At 44.6% G+C, this 20,108-nt stretch overlaps 10 non-coding genes across 10 annotated transcripts; all 10 read left to right on the top strand.

The window, feature by feature from the left end:
* Positions 1-1,639: 1,639 nt before the first annotated feature.
* trnar-ucg (transfer RNA arginine (anticodon UCG)) lies at positions 1,640-1,728 on the top strand. The gene is given in 2 exon segments: positions 1,640-1,676; positions 1,693-1,728. It is a non-coding gene; the product is annotated as a tRNA-Arg (tRNA).
* Positions 1,729-1,973: 245 nt separating this feature from the next.
* Positions 1,974-2,055, top strand: trnas-gcu (transfer RNA serine (anticodon GCU)). Its single transcript has one exon. It is a non-coding gene; the product is annotated as a tRNA-Ser (tRNA).
* Positions 2,056-3,979: 1,924 nt separating this feature from the next.
* trnar-ucg (transfer RNA arginine (anticodon UCG)) lies at positions 3,980-4,068 on the top strand. Its single transcript is given in 2 exon segments — positions 3,980-4,016; positions 4,033-4,068. It is a non-coding gene; the product is annotated as a tRNA-Arg (tRNA).
* A 2,368-nt stretch (positions 4,069-6,436) lies between these two features.
* trnas-gcu (transfer RNA serine (anticodon GCU)) lies at positions 6,437-6,518 on the top strand. Its single transcript has one exon. It is a non-coding gene; the product is annotated as a tRNA-Ser (tRNA).
* Positions 6,519-8,792: 2,274 nt separating this feature from the next.
* trnas-gcu (transfer RNA serine (anticodon GCU)) lies at positions 8,793-8,874 on the top strand. The gene has a single exon. It is a non-coding gene; the product is annotated as a tRNA-Ser (tRNA).
* Positions 8,875-10,800: 1,926 nt separating this feature from the next.
* On the top strand, positions 10,801-10,889 carry trnar-ucg (transfer RNA arginine (anticodon UCG)). Its single transcript is given in 2 exon segments — positions 10,801-10,837; positions 10,854-10,889. It is a non-coding gene; the product is annotated as a tRNA-Arg (tRNA).
* Positions 10,890-13,256: 2,367 nt separating this feature from the next.
* Positions 13,257-13,338, top strand: trnas-gcu (transfer RNA serine (anticodon GCU)). Its single transcript has one exon. It is a non-coding gene; the product is annotated as a tRNA-Ser (tRNA).
* A 2,224-nt stretch (positions 13,339-15,562) lies between these two features.
* trnas-gcu (transfer RNA serine (anticodon GCU)) lies at positions 15,563-15,644 on the top strand. Its single transcript has one exon. It is a non-coding gene; the product is annotated as a tRNA-Ser (tRNA).
* Positions 15,645-17,570: 1,926 nt separating this feature from the next.
* trnar-ucg (transfer RNA arginine (anticodon UCG)) lies at positions 17,571-17,659 on the top strand. Its single transcript is given in 2 exon segments — positions 17,571-17,607; positions 17,624-17,659. It is a non-coding gene; the product is annotated as a tRNA-Arg (tRNA).
* A 2,367-nt stretch (positions 17,660-20,026) lies between these two features.
* On the top strand, positions 20,027-20,108 carry trnas-gcu (transfer RNA serine (anticodon GCU)). The gene has a single exon. It is a non-coding gene; the product is annotated as a tRNA-Ser (tRNA).

Genomic DNA, 20,108 nt, shown 5'->3' with positions numbered 1-20,108 from the left:
TCTCCCTTCGGAATGATCACATTTGAAATGCAAGAGCTCACGGGCCAGATCCCGGACGAGCCCCGCCATGTTTTACTCAAAGTTCCGCTTCTCACAGCCGCTCGACATGTGAGAAAACAGACGTATTTCACGTTAAAACGTTTGATTTTACGCCGATGTTCCCTTAGCATCCAAATGCCAGAGCAAAGTGAAACCAGCCAAACTGAGTAAAGTTAAAATACCTCACAGGTACTCGGCTCTGTGACTCGTTGGATAACCTAAAACCTTGTTTGGTTCCGACCGATAATTGATCAGTATATCTTCCTGTCTGTTCGCATAAGTTCACCTCAATTTGGATAAGCATACATTCAGCGTCAATCTCCACCTCTGCCCTGAATATGAGTGCGTCCTGTTTCTCTAGAGCTGAAAAGATGAGAGAAGCTGCCTTTTGAATTCGTCCCTTGGCTGCCGAATTCAAAGCGGACAGGAAATCAATCCGGGCTGGCAAAGCTGCCTGGTCTGATTAAAAGGCGGTGACACCCTATATTGTAAGCATGTTCTCGTCTTCTGGCCTCAACATTTGGTTCAACGTATCGGATGCTAAACACCGCTCCCATTGTCTGGTAATGGTTCTGCTGTTCCCACGAACACCTCCTCTGGACCATCCTTTGTTACGTTATTGCCCGATTACCACCCACTTTGCCTTTCTCCATTGCGCCATGTATTATTTAATCACGCCTGCGTTCCGCTGTATCACCGACGTTCCCACTTGACCTTTCTCGCTGCGTATTTTTTCCAGGCTCTATTCTTGTTGAAAACATCTGTAATCTTTAACTTTTTCCTGAAATATCGGAATGATTATCCGACAGAACGTGAAAACGGATTCTTCCTCCACAAAATCTGCACGACCTGCCGAGTTTTACATATCTATCTGTTTTTATTCATTCTATTTCCGTGTCCCTTTTAAGTGGATTTGCTGACTGTCCGAGATCATTCTCTGTCTCTGTAAAATGGTGTGCGATCAGACCCTCATCATTCTGTGTGTGTTGAAAAGGGATGTGCTGTCTGTCCCGGATTTCCAATTTCAAATTTCCAAACTTGCCTTTGGAGGTTAAGGAATTTTAGTTTGTTTTTGTGTTTCAGACTGGGCTGGTTTTACGTCCCTCCCTCCTTGTCTATCACCTGTGGCTTCAGTAACCGTCTCTGCGCCGCGTGGTCCTGAGCCCCACTGCACAATTGCCTTCAGGGATGAACGAAATCTCACTTTATTCTTTTAAAAAGGAATGCTGTCATCAAGGTTCATTCTGCATCTGGGTAAAAGGGATGTCCTTGCAATCCCGGATCATTCTTTGTCTGTTTAAATGGGCTGGTTGTCAGTTCCGGTTCATAATCTTTCCCTTTAAAACGGATTTTCTCGGAAACCCGGGTCATCCTGTATTGTTTGAGAAGGATTATGATTTCAGCTGCAATGACCGAATTGTTAAACTATAGTGTTCCAATTTACATTGGGGTTGCCTGCGCCGGTGCGCACCCAGATCGCAGTGCATCTGTTCATTCACTCGAAATATGCTCATCTTTTCCGAAATCCACTCCTTGATATTGCAGTTGACCCGAATTTGCTCCCAATATACATAACAACACAATGAATGGTGCTGGCAGCGGTCGCGTGGCCTAATGGATAAGGCGTCTGACTTCGATGACAATCGCAAGGTTATCAGAAGATTGCAGGTTCGAGTCCTGCCGCGGTCAACTTAGCTCGCTACGTGAAATTTTATATTCTTTGTTGTGATTCTGCTGAGAAACCAACCATCTCTTCCAGTCACTCACCTGAAGTGAAGGAAGGCTGTTTGCTTCAAGAATCTCATGGCAAGTTTTCATCATTCTCAATCTGCATGCACGGGCAGAGGAAGCTGTGAAGTGGACTTTCTTGCACATTATTTCTGTTTGGATACAAAAAGCAGGAGATTGAATGGCTGACGACGTCTTATAGAAGTGACGAGGTGGCCGAGAGGTTAAGGCGATGGACTGCTAATCTATTGTGCTCTGCACGCATGGGTTCGAATCCCATTCTCGTCGTCGTTGGCTTGCAGCTTAACCACTTGTTGACATTCACATTTAACCTCATCGCCAAATTCCCCTTTTACTTACAGGGATGCTGTACTTTCCTCATGTCATGTCTCAAATTAATAATATATTCGTCAAAAGGAGAACAGTTGCAGTACAATGGCGAAGAGCACTAATTAGATAGGTATCTGAGAGACAGCTCATGCACGATGGGCCATATATCATTTCTCACCACCGTCAGAATCTGAGAGCTGCGCTTTTCAATGTCGGCGGCTCGTTGGTCCACGGTTATGATTCTCCCTTCGGAATGATCACATTTGAAATGCGAGAGCTCAAGGGCCAAATCCTGGACGAGCCCCGCCATGTTTTACTCAAAGTTCCGCTTCTCACAGCCGCTCGACATGTGAGAAAACAGACGTATTTCACGTTAAAACGTGTGATTTTACGCCGATGTTCCCTTAGCATCCAAATCCCAGAGCAAAGTGAAACCCGCTAAACTGAGTAAAGTTAAAATATCTCACAGGTACTCGGCTCTGTGACTCGTTGGATAACCTAAAACCTTGTTTGGTTCCGGCCGTTACTTGATCAGTATATCTTCCTGTCTGTTCGCATAAGTTCACCTCAATTTGGATAAGCATACATTCAGCGTCAATCTCCACCTCTGCCCTGAATATGAGTGCGTCCTGTTTCTCTAGAGCTGAAAAGATGAGAGAAGCTGCCTTTTGAATTCGTCCCTTGGATGCCGAATTCAAAACGGACAGGAAATCAATCCGGGCTTGCAAAGCTGCCTGGTCTGATTAAAAGGCGGTGACAGCCTATATTGTAAGCATGATCTCGTCTTCTGGCCTCAACATTAGGTTCAACGTATCGGATGATAAGCACCGCTCCCATTGTCTGGTAATGGTTCTGCTGTTCCCACTAACACCTCCTCTGGACCATCCTTTGTTACGTTATTGCCCGATTACCACCCACTTTGCCTTTCTCCATTGTGCCATGTATTATTTAATCACTCCTGCGTTCCGCTGTATCACAGACGTTCCCACTTGACCTTTCTCGCTGCGTATTTTTTCCAGGCGCTATTCTTGTTGAAAACATCTGTAATCTTTAACTTTTTCCTGAAATATCGGAATGATTATCCGACAGAACGTGAAAACGGATTCTTCCTCCACAAAATCTGCACGACATGCCGAGTTTTACATATTTATCTGTTTTTATTCATTCTATTTCCGTGTCCCTTTTACGTGGATTTGCTGTCTGTCCGAGATCATTCTCTGTCTCTGTAAAATGGTGTGCGATCAGACCCTCATCATTCTGTGTGTGTTGAAAAGGGATGTGCTGCCTGTCCCGGATTTCCAATTTCAAATTTCAAAACTTGCCTTTGGAAGTTAAGGAATTTTAGTTTGTTTGTGTGTTTCAGACTGGGCTGGTTTTACGTCCCTCCCTCCTTGTCTATCACCTGTGGCTTCAATAACCGTCTCTGCGCCGCGTGGTCCTGAGCCCCAATGCACAATTGCCTTCAGGGATGAAAGAAATCTCACTTTATTCTTTTAAAAGGGAACTGCTGTCAGTCAAGGTTCATTCTGCATCTGGGTAAAAGGGATGTCCTTGCAATCCCGGATCATTCTGCGTCTGTTTAAATGGGCTGGTTGTCAGTTCCGGTTCATAATCTTTCCCTTTAAAACGGATTTTCTCGGAAACCCGGGTCATCCTGTATTGTTTGAGAAGGATTATGTTTTCAGCGGCAATGACCGAATTGTTAAACTATAATGTTCCAATTTACATTGGAGTTGCCTGCGCCGCTGCGCACCCAGATCGCAGTGCATCTGTTCATTCACTCGAATAATGCTCATCTTTTGCTCAATCCACTCCTTGATATTGCAGTTGCCCCGAATTTGCTCGCAATATATACAGCAACACAATGAATGGTGCTGGCAGCGGCCGCGTGGCCTAATGGATAAGGCGTCTGACTTCGATGACAACCGCAAAGTTATCAGAAGATTGCAGGTTCGAGTCCTGCCGCGTTCAACTTAGCTCGCTACGTGAAATTTTATATTCTTTTTTATGATTCTGCCGAGAAAGCAACCATCTCTTCCAGTCACTCACCTGAAGTGAAGGAAGGCTGTTTGCTTCAAGAATCTCATGGCAAGTTTTCATCATTCTCAATCTGCATCCACTTTTTGACATTCACATTTAACCTCATCGCCAAATTCCCCTTTTACTTACAGGGATGCTGTACTTTCCTCATGTCATGTCTCAAATTAATAATATATTCGTCAAAAGGAGAACATTTGCAGTACAATGGCGAGGGGCACTAATTAGATAGGTATCTGAGAGACAGCACATGCACGATGGGCCATAATATAATTTCTCACCATCGTCAGAATCTGAGAGCTGCGATTTTCACAGTCGGCGGCTCGTTGGTCCACGGTTATGATTCTCCCTTTGGAATGATCACATTTGAAATGCGAGAGGTCACGGGCCAAATCCCGGACGAGCCCCACCATGTTTTACTCAAAGTTCCGCTTCTAACAGCCGCTCGACATGTGAGAAAACAGACGTATTTCACGTTAAAACGTGTGATTTTACGCCGATGTTCCCTTAGCATCCAAATCCCAGAGCAAAGTGAAACCCGCCAAACTGAGTAAATATCTCAGAGGTACTCGGCTCTGTGACTCGTTGGATAACCTAAAGCCTTGTTTGGTTCCGGCCGATACTTGATCAGTATATCTTCCTGTCTGTACGAATAAGTTCACCTCAATTGGGATAAGCAGACATTCAGCGTCAATCTCCACCTCTGCCCTGAATATGAGTGCGTCCTGTTTCTCTAGAGCTGAAAAGATGAGAGAAGCTGCCTTTTGAATTCGTCCCTTGGCTGCCGATATCAAGGCGGACAGGAAATCAATCCGGGCTGGCAAAGCTGCCTGGTCTGATTCAAAGGCGGTGATACCATATATTGTAAGCATTCTCTCGTCTTCTGGCCTCAACATTAGTTTCAACGTATCGGATGATAAGCACCGCTACCATTGTCTGGTAATGGTTCTGCTATTCCCACTAACACATCCTCTGGACGATCCTTTGTTACGTTATTGCCCGATTACCACCCACTTTGCCTTTCTCCATTGTGCCATGTATTATTTAATCACTCCTGCGTTCCGCTGTATCACAGACGTTCCCATTTGACCTTTCTCGCTGCGTATTTTTTCCAGGCTCTATTCTTGTTGAAAATATTTGTAATCTTTAACTTTTTCCTAAAATATCGGAATGATTATCCGACAGAACGTGAAACCGGATTCTTCCTCCACAAAATCTGAACGACATGCCGAGTTTTACATATTTATCTGTTTTTATTCATTCTATTTCCGTGTCCCTTTTAAGTGGATTTGCTGTCTGTCCGAGATCATTCTCTGTCTCTGTAAAATAGTGTGCTACCAGACCCTCATCATTCTGTGTCTGTTGAAAAGGGATGTGCCGTCTGTCCCGGATTTCCAATTTCAAATTTCAAAACCTGCCTTTGGAGGTTAAGGAATTTTAATTTGTTTGTGTGTTTCAGACTGGGCTGGTTTCACGTCCCTCCCTCCTTGTCTATCACCTGTGGCTTCAATAACAGTCTCTGCGCCGCGTTGTCCTGAGCCCCACTGCACAATTGCCTTCAGGGATGATCGAAATTTCACTTTATTCTTTTAAAAGGGAACTGCTGTCAGTCAAAGGTCATTCTGCATCTGGGTAAAAGGGATGTCGTTGCAATCCCGGATCATTCTGTGTCTGTTTAAATGGGCTGGTTGTCAGTTCCGGTTCATAATCTTTCCCTTTAAAACGGATTTTCTCATAAACCCGGGTTATCCTGTATTGTTTGAGAAGGAGTATGATTTCAGCTGCAATGAGCGAATTGTTAAACTATAGTGTTCCAATTTACATTGGGGTTGCCTGCGCCGGTGCACACCCAGATCGGAGTGCATCTGTTCATTCACTCGAAATATGCTCATCTTTTCCTAAATCCACTCCTTGACATTGCAGTTGCCCCGAATTTGCTCGCAATATACACAACAACACAATGAATGTTGCTGGCAGCGGCCGCGTGGCCTAATGGATAAGGCGTCTGACTTCGATGATAACGGTAAAGTTATCAGAAGATTGCAGGTTCGTGGTCAACTTCGCTCGCTACGTGAAATTTTATATTCTTTGTTGTGATTCTGCCGAGAAACCAACCATCTCTTCCAGTCACTCACCTGAAGTGAAGGAAGGTTGTTTGCTTCAAGAATCTCATGGCAAGTTTTCATCATTGTCGATCTGCATGCAAGCGCAGAGCAAGCTGTGAAGTGGACTTTCTTGCACATTATTTATGTTTGGATACAAAAAGCAGGAGATTGAATGGCTGACGATGTCGTCTAGCAGAGACGAGGTGGCCGAGAGGTTAAGGCGATGGACTGCTAATCTATTGTGCTCTGCACGCATGGGTTCGAATCCCATTCTCGTCGTCGTTGGCTTGCAGCTTAACGACTTTTTGACATTCACATTTAATCTCATCGCCAAATTCCCCTTTGACTGACAGGGAAGCTGTACTTTCCTCATGTCATGTCTCAAATTAATAATATATTCGTCAAAAGGAGAACAGTTGCAGTACAATGGCGAGGGGCACTAATTAGATAGGCATCTGAGAGACAGCACATGCACGATGGGCCATAATATTATTTCTCACCACCGTCAGAAACTGAGAGCTGCACTTTTCACTTTTGGCGGCTCGTTGGTCCACGGTTATGATTCTCCCTTCGGAATGTTCACATTTGAAATGCGAGAGGTCACGGGTCAAATCCCGGACGAGCCCCGCCATGTTTTACACAAAGTTCCGCTACGAACAGCCGCTCGACATATGAGAAAACAGACGTATTTCACGTTACAACGTGTGATTTTACGCCGATGTTCCCTTATCATCTAAATCCCAGAGCAAAGTGAAACCCGCCAAACTCAGTAAAGTTAAAACATCTCAGAGGTACTCGGCTCTGTGACTCGTTGGATAACCGAAAGCCTTGTTTGGTTCCGGCCGATACTTGATCAGTATATCTTCCTGTCTGTACGAATATGTTCACCTCAATTGGGATAAGCAGACATTCAGCGTCAATCTCCACCTCTGCCCTGAATATGATTGCGTCCTGTTTCTCTAGAGCTGAAAAGATGAGAGAAGCTGCCTTTTGAATTCGTCCCTTGGCTGCTGAATTCAAAGCGGACAGGAAATCAATCCGGGCTGGCAAAGCTGCCTGGTCTGATTCAAAGGCGGTGATACCCTATATTGTAGGCATTTTCTCGGCTTCTGGCCTCAACATTAGTTTCAACGTATCGGATGATAAGCACCGCTACCATTGTCTGGTAATGGTTCTGCTATTCCCACTAACACATCCTCTGGACCATCCTTTGTTACGTTATTGCCCGATTACCACCCACTTTGCCTTTCTCCATTGTGCCATGTATTATTTAATCACTCCTGCGTTCCGCTGTATCACAGACGTTCCCACTTGACCTTTCTCGCTGCGTATTTTTTTAGGCGCTATTTTTGTTGAAAACATCTGTAATCTTTAACTTTTTCCTAAAATATCGGAATGATTATCCGACAGAACGTGAAACCGGATTCTTCCTCCACAAAATCTGCACGACCTGCCGAGTTTTACATATTTATCTGTTTTTATTCATTCTATTTCCGTGTCCCTTTTACGGGGATTTGCTGTCTGTCCGAGATCATTCTCTGTCTCTTTCATATAGTGTGCTATCAGACCCTCATCATTCTGTGTCTATTTAAAAGGGATGTGCTGTCTGTCCCGGATTTCCAATTTCCAATTTCATAACCTGCCTTTGGAGGTTAAGCAATTTTAGTTTGTTTGTGTGTTTCAGACTGGGCTGGTTTTCCGTCCCTCCCTCCATCCATCCTTCCTGCCTGTCTATCACCTGTGGCTTCAATAACAGTCTCTGCGCCGCGTGGTCCTGAGCCCCACTGCACAATTGCCTTCAGGGATGATGGAAATCTAACATTATTCTTTCAAAAAGGGAACTGCTGTCAGTCAAGTGTCATTCTGCATCTGGGTAAAAGGGATGTCCTTGCAATCCCGGTTCATTCTGTGTCTGTTTAAATGGGCTGGTTGTCAGTTCCGGTTCATAATCTTTCCGTTTAAAACGGATTTTCTCATAAACCCGGGTCATCCTGTATTGTTTGAGAAGGAGTATGATTTCAGCTGCAATGAGCGAATTGTTAAACTATAGTGTTCCAATTTACATTTGGGTTGCCTGCGCCGGTGCGCACCCAGATCGCAGTGCATCTGTTCATTCACTCGAAATATGCTCATCTTTTCCAAAATCCACTCCAAGATATTGCAGTTGCCCCGAATTTGCTCACAATATACACAACAACACAATGAATGGTGCTGGCAGCGGCCGCGTGGCCTAATGGATAAGGCGTCTGCCTTCCATGACAAACGCAAAGTGATCCAAAAATTGCAGGTTCGAGTCCTGCCGCGGTCAACTTAGCTAGCTACGTGAAATTTTAGATTTTTTGTTGTGATTCTGCCGAGAAACCAACCATCTCTTCCAGTCACTCACCTGAAGTGAAGGAAGGCTGGTTGCTTAAAGAATCTCATTGCAAGTTTTCATCATTCTCAATCTGCATGCACCGTCAGAGCAAGCTGTGAAGTGGACTTTCTTGCACATTATTTCTGTTTGGATACAAAAAGCAGGAGATTGAATGGCTGACGACGTCTTATAGAAGAGACGAGGTGGCCGAGAGGTTAAGGCGATGGACTGCTAATTTATTGTGCTCTGCACGCATGGGTTCGAATCCCATTCTCGTCGTCGTTGGCTTGCAGCTTAACGACTTTTTGACATTCACATTTAACCTCATCGCCAAACTCCCCTTTCACTTCCAGGGATGCTGTACTTTCCTCATGTCATGTCTCAAATTAATAATATATTCGTCAAAAGGAGAACATTTGCAGTACAATGGCGAGGGGCACTAATTAGATAGGTATCTGAGAGACAGCACATGCACACGATGGGCCATAAATCATTTCTCACCACCGTCAGAATCTGAGAGCTGCGCTTTTCACTGTCGGCGGCTCGTTGGTCCACGGTTATGATTCTCCCTTCTGAATGATCACATTTGAAATGCGAGAGCTCAAGGGCCAAATCCTGGACGAGCCCCGCCATGTTTTACTCAAAGTTCCGCTTCTAACATCCGCTCGATATGTGAGAAAACAGACGTATTTCACGTTAAAACGTGTGATTTTACGCCGATGTTCCCTTAGCATCCAAATCCCAGAGCAAAGTGAAACCCGCTAAACTGAGTAAAGTTAAAATATCTCACAGGTACTCGGCTCTGTGACTCGTTGGATAACCTAAAACCTTGTTTGGTTCCGGCCGTTACTTGATCAGTATATCTTCCTGTCTGTTCGCATAAGTTCACCTCAATTTGGATAAGCATACATTCAGCGTCAATCTCCACCTCTGCCCTGAATATGAGTGCGTCCTGTTTCTCTAGAGCTGAAAAGATGAGAGAAGCTGCCTTTTGAATTCGTCCCTTGGATGCCGAATTCAAAACGGACAGGAAATCAATCCGGGCTTGCAAAGCTGCCTGGTCTGATTAAAAGGCGGTGACACCCTATATTGTAAGCATGATCTCGTCTTCTGGCCTCAACATTAGGTTCAACGTATCGGATGATAAGCACCGCTCCCATTGTCTGGTAATGGTTCTGCTGTTCCCACTAACACCTCCTCTGGACCATCCTTTGTTACGTTATTGCCCGATTACCACCCACTTTGCCTTTCTCCATTGTGCCATGTATTATTTAATCACTCCTGCGTTCCGCTGTATCACAGACGTTCCCACTTGACCTTTCTCGCTGCGTATTTTTTCCAGGCGCTATTCTTGTTGAAAACATCTGTAATCTTTAACTTTTTCCTGAAATATCGGAATGATTATCCGACAGAACGTGAAAACGGATTCTTCCTCCACAAAATCTGCACGACATGCCGAGTTTTACATATTTATCTGTTTTTATTCATTCTATTTCCGTGTCCCTTTTACGTGGATTTGCTGTCTGTCCGAGATCATTCTCTGTCTCTGTAAAATGGTGTGCGATCAGACCCTCATCATTCTGTGTGTGTTGAAAAGGGATGTGCTGCCTGTCCCGGATTTCCAATTTCAAATTTCAAAACTTGCCTTTGGAAGTTAAGGAATTTTAGTTTGTTTGTGTGTTTCAGACTGGACTGGTTTTACGTCCCTCCCTCCTTGTCTATCACCTGTGGCTTCAATAACCGTCTCTGCGCCGCGTGGTCCTGAGCCCCAATGCACAATTGCCTTCAGGGATGAAAGAAATCTCACTTTATTCTTTTAAAAGGGAACTGCTGTCAGTCAAGGTTCATTCTGCATCTGGGTAAAAGGGATGTCCTTGCAATCCCGGATCATTCTGTGTCTGTTTAAATGGGCTGGTTGTCAGTTCCGGTTCATAATCTTTCCCTTTAAAACGGATTTTCTCGGAAACCCGGGTCATCCTGTATTGTTTGAGAAGGATTATGTGTTCAGCGGCAATGACCGAATTGTTAAACTATAATGCTCCAATTTACATAGGAGTTGCCTGCGCCGCTGCGCACCCAGATCGCAGTGCATCTGTTCATTCACTCGAATAATGCTCATCTTTTGCTCAATCCACTCCTTGATATTGCAGTTGCCCCGAATTTGCTCGCAATATATACAGCAACACAATGAATGGTGCTGGCAGCGGCCGCGTGGCCTAATGGATAAGGCGTCTGACTTCGATGACAACCGCAAAGTTATCAGAAGATTGCAGGTTCGAGTCCTGCCGCGTTCAACTTAGCTCGCTACGTGAAATTTTATATTCTTTTTTATGATTCTGCCGAGAAAGCAACCATCTCTTCCAGTCACTCACCTGAAGTGAAGGAAGGCTGTTTGCTTCAAGAATCTCATGGCAAGTTTTCATCATTCTCAATCTGCATCCACTTTTTGACATTCACATTTAACCTCATCGCCAAATTCCCCTTTTACTTACAGGGATGCTGTACTTTCCTCATGTCATGTCTCAAATTAATAATATATTCGTCAAAAGGAGAACATTTGCAGTACAATGGCGAGGGGCACTAATTAGATAGGTATCTGAGAGACAGCACATGCACGATGGGCCATAATATAATTTCTCACCACCGTCAGAATCTGAGAGCTGCGATTTTCACAGTCGGCGGCTCGTTGGTCCACGGTTATGATTCTCCCTTTGGAATGATCACATTTGAAATGCGAGAGGTCACGGGCCAAATCCCGGACGAGCCCCGCCATGTTTTACTCAAAGTTCCGCTTCTAACAGCCGCTCGACATGTGAGAAAACAGACGTATTTCACGTTAAAACGTGAGATTTTACGCCGATGTTCCCTTAGCATCCAAATCCCAGAGCAAAGTGAAACCCGCCAAACTGAGTAAATATCTCAGAGGTACTCGGCTCTGTGACTCGTTGGATAACCTAAAGCCTTGTTTGGTTCCGGCCGATACTTGATCAGTATATCTTCCTGTCTGTACGAATAAGTTCATCTCAATTGGGATAAGCAGACATTCAGCGTCAATCTCCACCTCTGCCCTGAATATGAGTGCGTCCTGTTTCTCTGGAGCTGAAAAGATGAGAGAAGCTGCCTTTTGAATTCGTCCCTTGGCTGCCGAATTCAAAGCGGACAGGAAATCAATCCGGGCTGGCAAAGCTGCCTGGTCTGATTCAAAGGCGGTGATACCCTATATTGTAAGCATTCTCTCGTCTTCTGGCCTCAACATTAGTTTCAACGTATCGGATGATAAGCACCGCTACCATTGTCTGGTAATGGTTCTGCTATTCCCACTAACACATCCTCTGGACGATCCTTTGTTACGTTATTGCCCGATTACCACCCACTTTGCCTTTCTCCATTGTGCCATGTATTATTTAATCACTCCTGCGTTCCGCTGTATCACAGACGTTCCCATTTGACCTTTCTCGCTGCGTATTTTTTCCAGGCTCTATTCTTGTTGAAAATATTTGTAATCTTTAACTTTTTCCTAAAATATCGGAATGATTATCCGACAGAACGTGAAACCGGATTCTTCCTCCACAAAATCTGAACGACATGCCGAGTTTTACATATTTATCTGTTTTTATTCATTCTATTTCCGTGTCCCTTTTAAGTGGATTTGCTGTCTGTCCGAGATCATTCTCTGTCTCTGTAAAATAGTGTGCTACCAGACCCTCATCATTCTGTGTCTGTTGAAAAGGGATGTGCCGTCTGTCCCGGATTTCCAATTTCAAATTTCAAAACCTGCCTTTGGAGGTTAAGGAATTTTAATTTGTTTGTGTGTTTCAGACTGGGCTGGTTTCACGTCCCTCCCTCCTTGTCTATGTATGTGGCTTCAATAACAGTCTCTGCGCCGCGTGGTCCTGAGCCCCACTGCACAATTGCCTTCAGGGATGATCGAAATTTCACTTTATTCTTTTAAAAGCGAACTGCTGTCAGTCAAAGGTCATTCTGCATCTGGGTAAAAGGGATGTCGTTGCAATCCCGGATCATTCTGTGTCTGTTTAAATGGGCTGGTTGTCAGTTCCGGTTCATAATCTTTCCCTTTAAAACGGATTTTCTCATAAACCCGGGTTATCCTGTATTGTTTGAGAAGGAGTATGATTTCAGCTGCAATGAGCGAATTGTTAAACTATAGTGTTCCAATTTACATTGGGGTTGCCTGCGCCGGTGCACACCCAGATCGGAGTGCATCTGTTGATTCACTCGAAATATGCTCATCTTTTCCTAAATCCACTCCTTGACATTGCAGTTGCCCCGAATTTGCTCGCAATATACACAACAACACAATGAATGTTGCTGGCAGCGGCCGCGTGGCCTAATGGATAAGGCGTCTGACTTCGATGACAACGGCAAAGTTATCAGAAGATTGCAGGTTCGTGGTCAACTTCGCTCGCTACGTGAAATTTTATATTCTTTGTTGTGATTCTGCCGAGAAACCAACCATCTCTTCCAGTCACTCACCTGAAGTGAAGGAAGGTTGTTTGCTTCAAGAATCTCATGGCAAGTTTTCATCATTGTCGATCTGCATGCAAGCGCAGAGCAAGCTGTGAAGTGGACTTTCTTGCACATTATTTCTGTTTGGATACAAAAAGCAGGAGATTGAATGGCTGACGATGTCGTCTAGCAGAGACGAGGTGGCCGAGAGGTTAAGGCGATGGACTGCTAATCTATTGTGCTCTGCACGCATGGGTTCGAATCCCATTCTCGTCGTCGTTGGCTTGCAGCTTAACGACTTTTTGACGTTCACATTTAATCTCATCGCCAAATTCCCCTTTGACTGACAGGGAAGCTGTACTTTCCTCATGTCATGTCTCAAATTAATAATATATTCGTCAAAAGGAGAACAGTTGCAGTACAATGGCGAGGGCACTAATTAGATAGGTATCTGAGAGACAGCACATGCACGATGGGCCATAATATTATTTCTCACCACCGTCAGAAACTGAGAGCTGCACTTTTCACTTTTGGCGGCTCGTTGGTCCACGGTTATGATTCTCCCTTCGGAATGATCACATTTGAAATGCGAGAGGTCACGGGCCAAATCCCGGACGAGCCCCGCCATGTTTTACTCAAAGTTCCGCTACGAGCAGCCGCTCGACATATGAGAAAACAGACGTATTTCACGTTACAACGTGTGATTTTACGTCGATGTTCCCTTAGCATCTAAATCCCAGAGCAAAGTTAAAACATCTCAGAGGTACTCGGCTCTGTGACTCGTTGGATAACCGAAAGCCTTGTTTGGTTCCGGCCGATACTTGATCAGTATATCTTCCTGTCTGTACGAATAAGTTCACCTCAATTGGGATAAGCAGACATTCAGCGTCAATCTCCACCTCTGCCCTGAATATGAGTGCGTCCTGTTTCTCTGGAGGTGAAAAGATGAGAGAAGCTGCCTTTTGAATTCGTCCCTTGGCTGCCGAATTCAAAGCGGACAGGAAATCAATCCGGGCTGGCAAAGCTGCCTGGTCTGATTCAAAGGCGGTGATACCCTATATTGTAAGCATTTTCTCGTCTTCTGGCCTCAACATTAGTTTCAACGTATCGGATGATAAGCACCGCTACCATTGTCTGGTAATGGTTCTGCTATTCCCACTAACACATCCTCTGGACGATCCTTTGTTACGTTATTGCCCGATTACCACCCACTTTGCCTTTCTCCATTGTGCCATGTATTATTTAATCACTCCTGCGTTCCGCTGTATCACAGACGTTCCCATTTGACCTTTCTTGCTGCGTGTTTTTTCCAGGCTCTATTCTTGTTGAAAATATTTGTAATCTTTAACTTTTTCCTAAAATATCGGAATGATTATCCGACAGAACGTGAAAGCGGATTCTTCCTCCACAAAATCTGAACGACATGCCGAGTTTTACATATTTATCTGTTTTTATTCATTCTATTTCCGTGTCCCTTTTAAGTGTATTTGCTGTCTGTCCGAGATCATTCTCTGTCTCTGTAAAATAGTGTGCTACCAGACCATCATCATTCTGTGTCTGTTGAAAAGGGATGTGCCGTCTCTCCCGGATTTCCAATTTCAAATTTCAAAACCTGCCTTTGGAGGTTAAGGAATTTTAATTTGTTTGTGTGTTTCAGACTGGGCTGGTTTCACGTCCCTCCCTCCTTGTCAATCACCTGTGGCTTCAATAACAGTCTCTGCGCCGCGTGGTCCTGAGCCCCACTGCACAATTGCCTTCAGGGATGATCGAAATTTCACTTTATTCTTTTAAAAGGGAACTGCTGTCAGTCAAAGGTCATTCTGCATCTGGGTAAAAGGGATGTCCTTGCAATCCCGGATCATTCTGTGTCTGTTTAAATGGGCTGGTTGTCAGTTCCGGTTCATAATCTTTCCCTTTAAAACGGATTTTCTCATAAACCCGGGTTATCCTGTATTGTTTGAGAAGGAGTATGATTTCAGCTGCAATGAGCGAATTGTTAAACTATAGTGTTCCAATGTACATTGGGGTTGCCTGCGCCGGTGCACACCCAGATCGGAGTGCATCTGTTCATTCACTCGAAATATGCTCATCTTTTCCTAAATCCACTCCTTGACATTGCAGTTGCCCCGAATTTGCTCGCAATATACACAACAACACAATGCATGTTGCTGGCAGCGGCCGCGTGGCCTAATGGATAAGGCGTCTGACTTCGATAACAACCGCAAAGTTATCAGAAGATTGCAGGTTCGTGGTCAACTTCGCTCGCTACGTGAAATTTTATATTCTTTGTTGTGATTCTGCCGAGAAACCAACCATCTCTTCCAGTCACTCACCTGAAGTGAAGGAAGGTTGTTTGCTTCAAGAATCTCATGGCAAGTTTTCATCATTGTCGATCTGCATGCAAGCGCAGAGCAAGCTGTGAAGTGGACTTTCTTGCACATTATTTCTGTTTGGATACAAAAAGCAGGAGATTGAATGGCTGACGATGTCGTCTAGCAGAGACGAGGTGGCCGAGAGGTTAAGGCGATGGACTGCTAATCTATTGTGCTCTGCACGCATGGGTTCGAATCCCATTCTCGTCGTCGTTGGCTTGCAGCTTAACGACTTTTTGACATTCACATTTAACCTCATCGCCAAACTCCCCTTTCACTTCCAGGGATGCTGTACTTTCCTCATGTCATGTCTCAAATTAATAATATATTCGTCAAAAGGAGAACATTTGCAGTACAATGGCGAGGGGCACTAATTAGATAGGTATCTGAGAGACAGCACATGCACACGATGGGCCATAAATCATTTCTCACCACCGTCAGAATCTGAGAGCTGCGCTTTTCACTGTCGGCGGCTCGTTGGTCCACGGTTATGATTCTCCCTTCTGAATGATCACATTTGAAATGCGAGAGCTCAAGGGCCAAATCCTGGACGAGCCCCGCCATGTTTTACTCAAAGTTCCGCTTCTAACATCCGCTCGACATGTGAGAAAACAGACGTATTTCACGTTAAAACGTGTGATTTTACGCCGATGTTCCCTTAGCATCCAAATCCCAGAGCAAAGTGAAACCCGCTAAACTGAGTAAAGTTAAAATATCTCACAGGTACTCGGCTCTGTGACTCGTTGGATAACCTAAAACCTTGTTTGGTTCCGGCCGTTACTTGATCAGTATATCTTCCTGTCTGTTCGCATAAGTTCACCTCAATTTGGATAAGCATACATTCAGCGTCAATCTCCACCTCTGCCCTGAATATGAGTGCGTCCTGTTTCTCTAGAGCTGAAAAGATGAGAGAAGCTGCCTTTTGAATTCGTCCCTTGGATGCCGAATTCAAAACGGACAGGAAATCAATCCGGGCTTGCAAAGCTGCCTGGTCTGATTAAAAGGCGGTGACACCCTATATTGTAAGCATGATCTCGTCTTCTGGCCTCAACATTAGGTTCAACGTATCGGATGATAAGCACCGCTCCCATTGTCTGGTAATGGTTCTGCTGTTCCCACTAACACCTCCTCTGGACCATCCTTTGTTACGTTATTGCCCGATTACCACCCACTTTGCCTTTCTCCATTGTGCCATGTATTATTTAATCACTCCTGCGTTCCGCTGTATCACAGACGTTCCCACTTGACCTTTCTCGCTGCGTATTTTTTCCAGGCGCTATTCTTGTTGAAAACATCTGTAATCTTTAACTTTTTCCTGAAATATCGGAATGATTATCCGACAGAACGTGAAAACGGATTCTTCCTCCACAAAATCTGCACGACATGCCGAGTTTTACATATTTATCTGTTTTTATTCATTCTATTTCCGTGTCCCTTTTACGTGGATTTGCTGTCTGTCCGAGATCATTCTCTGTCTCTGTAAAATGGTGTGCGATCAGACCCTCATCATTCTGTGTGTGTTGAAAAGGGATGTGCTGCCTGTCCCGGATTTCCAATTTCAAATTTCAAAACTTGCCTTTGGAAGTTAAGGAATTTTAGTTTGTTTGTGTGTTTCAGACTGGACTGGTTTTACGTCCCTCCCTCCTTGTCTATCACCTGTGGCTTCAATAACCGTCTCTGCGCCGCGTGGTCCTGAGCCCCAATGCACAATTGCCTTCAGGGATGAAAGAAATCTCACTTTATTCTTTTAAAAGGGAACTGCTGTCAGTCAAGGTTCATTCTGCATCTGGGTAAAAGGGATGTCCTTGCAATCCCGGATCATTCTGTGTCTGTTTAAATGGGCTGGTTGTCAGTTCCGGTTCATAATCTTTCCCTTTAAAACGGATTTTCTCGGAAACCCGGGTCATCCTGTATTGTTTGAGAAGGATTATGTGTTCAGCGGCAATGACCGAATTGTTAAACTATAATGCTCCAATTTACATAGGAGTTGCCTGCGCCGCTGCGCACCCAGATCGCAGTGCATCTGTTCATTCACTCGAATAATGCTCATCTTTTGCTCAATCCACTCCTTGATATTGCAGTTGCCCCGAATTTGCTCGCAATATATACAGCAACACAATGAATGGTGCTGGCAGCGGCCGCGTGGCCTAATGGATAAGGCGTCTGACTTCGATGACAACCGCAAAGTTATCAGAAGATTGCAGGTTCGAGTCCTGCCGCGTTCAACTTAGCTCGCTACGTGAAATTTTATATTCTTTTTTATGATTCTGCCGAGAAAGCAACCATCTCTTCCAGTCACTCACCTGAAGTGAAGGAAGGCTGTTTGCTTCAAGAATCTCATGGCAAGTTTTCATCATTCTCAATCTGCATCCACTTTTTGACATTCACATTTAACCTCATCGCCAAATTCCCCTTTTACTTACAGGGATGCTGTACTTTCCTCATGTCATGTCTCAAATTAATAATATATTCGTCAAAAGGAGAACATTTGCAGTACAATGGCGAGGGGCACTAATTAGATAGGTATCTGAGAGACAGCACATGCACGATGGGCCATAATATAATTTCTCACCACCGTCAGAATCTGAGAGCTGCGATTTTCACAGTCGGCGGCTCGTTGGTCCACGGTTATGATTCTCCCTTTGGAATGATCACATTTGAAATGCGAGAGGTCACGGGCCAAATCCCGGACGAGCCCCGCCATGTTTTACTCAAAGTTCCGCTTCTAACAGCCGCTCGACATGTGAGAAAACAGACGTATTTCACGTTAAAACGTGAGATTTTACGCCGATGTTCCCTTAGCATCCAAATCCCAGAGCAAAGTGAAACCCGCCAAACTGAGTAAATATCTCAGAGGTACTCGGCTCTGTGACTCGTTGGATAACCTAAAGCCTTGTTTGGTTCCGGCCGATACTTGATCAGTATATCTTCCTGTCTGTACGAATAAGTTCATCTCAATTGGGATAAGCAGACATTCAGCGTCAATCTCCACCTCTGCCCTGAATATGAGTGCGTCCTGTTTCTCTGGAGCTGAAAAGATGAGAGAAGCTGCCTTTTGAATTCGTCCCTTGGCTGCCGAATTCAAAGCGGACAGGAAATCAATCCGGGCTGGCAAAGCTGCCTGGTCTGATTCAAAGGCGGTGATACCCTATATTGTAAGCATTCTCTCGTCTTCTGGCCTCAACATTAGTTTCAACGTATCGGATGATAAGCACCGCTACCATTGTCTGGTAATGGTTCTGCTATTCCCACTAACACATCCTCTGGACGATCCTTTGTTACGTTATTGCCCGATTACCACCCACTTTGCCTTTCTCCATTGTGCCATGTATTATTTAATCACTCCTGCGTTCCGCTGTATCACAGACGTTCCCATTTGACCTTTCTCGCTGCGTATTTTTTCCAGGCTCTATTCTTGTTGAAAATATTTGTAATCTTTAACTTTTTCCTAAAATATCGGAATGATTATCCGACAGAACGTGAAACCGGATTCTTCCTCCACAAAATCTGAACGACATGCCGAGTTTTACATATTTATCTGTTTTTATTCATTCTATTTCCGTGTCCCTTTTAAGTGGATTTGCTGTCTGTCCGAGATCATTCTCTGTCTCTGTAAAATAGTGTGCTACCAGACCCTCATCATTCTGTGTCTGTTGAAAAGGGATGTGCCGTCTGTCCCGGATTTCCAATTTCAAATTTCAAAACCTGCCTTTGGAGGTTAAGGAATTTTAATTTGTTTGTGTGTTTCAGACTGGGCTGGTTTCACGTCCCTCCCTCCTTGTCTATGTATGTGGCTTCAATAACAGTCTCTGCGCCGCGTGGTCCTGAGCCCCACTGCACAATTGCCTTCAGGGATGATCGAAATTTCACTTTATTCTTTTAAAAGCGAACTGCTGTCAGTCAAAGGTCATTCTGCATCTGGGTAAAAGGGATGTCGTTGCAATCCCGGATCATTCTGTGTCTGTTTAAATGGGCTGGTTGTCAGTTCCGGTTCATAATCTTTCCCTTTAAAACGGATTTTCTCATAAACCCGGGTTATCCTGTATTGTTTGAGAAGGAGTATGATTTCAGCTGCAATGAGCGAATTGTTAAACTATAGTGTTCCAATTTACATTGGGGTTGCCTGCGCCGGTGCACACCCAGATCGGAGTGCATCTGTTGATTCACTCGAAATATGCTCATCTTTTCCTAAATCCACTCCTTGACATTGCAGTTGCCCCGAATTTGCTCGCAATATACACAACAACACAATGAATGTTGCTGGCAGCGGCCGCGTGGCCTAATGGATAAGGCGTCTGACTTCGATGACAACGGCAAAGTTATCAGAAGATTGCAGGTTCGTGGTCAACTTCGCTCGCTACGTGAAATTTTATATTCTTTGTTGTGATTCTGCCGAGAAACCAACCATCTCTTCCAGTCACTCACCTGAAGTGAAGGAAGGTTGTTTGCTTCAAGAATCTCATGGCAAGTTTTCATCATTGTCGATCTGCATGCAAGCGCAGAGCAAGCTGTGAAGTGGACTTTCTTGCACATTATTTCTGTTTGGATACAAAAAGCAGGAGATTGAATGGCTGACGATGTCGTCTAGCAGAGACGAGGTGGCCGAGAGGTTAAGGCGATGGACTGCTAATCTATTGTGCTCTGCACGCATGGGTTCGAATCCCATTCTCGTCG

This window comes from Pristiophorus japonicus, unplaced genomic scaffold (genome assembly GCF_044704955.1).
Source record: "Pristiophorus japonicus isolate sPriJap1 unplaced genomic scaffold, sPriJap1.hap1 HAP1_SCAFFOLD_244, whole genome shotgun sequence".
Lineage (NCBI taxonomy): Eukaryota > Metazoa > Chordata > Chondrichthyes > Pristiophoridae > Pristiophorus > Pristiophorus japonicus.
This window is presented reverse-complemented; position numbering and strand designations above follow the sequence as displayed.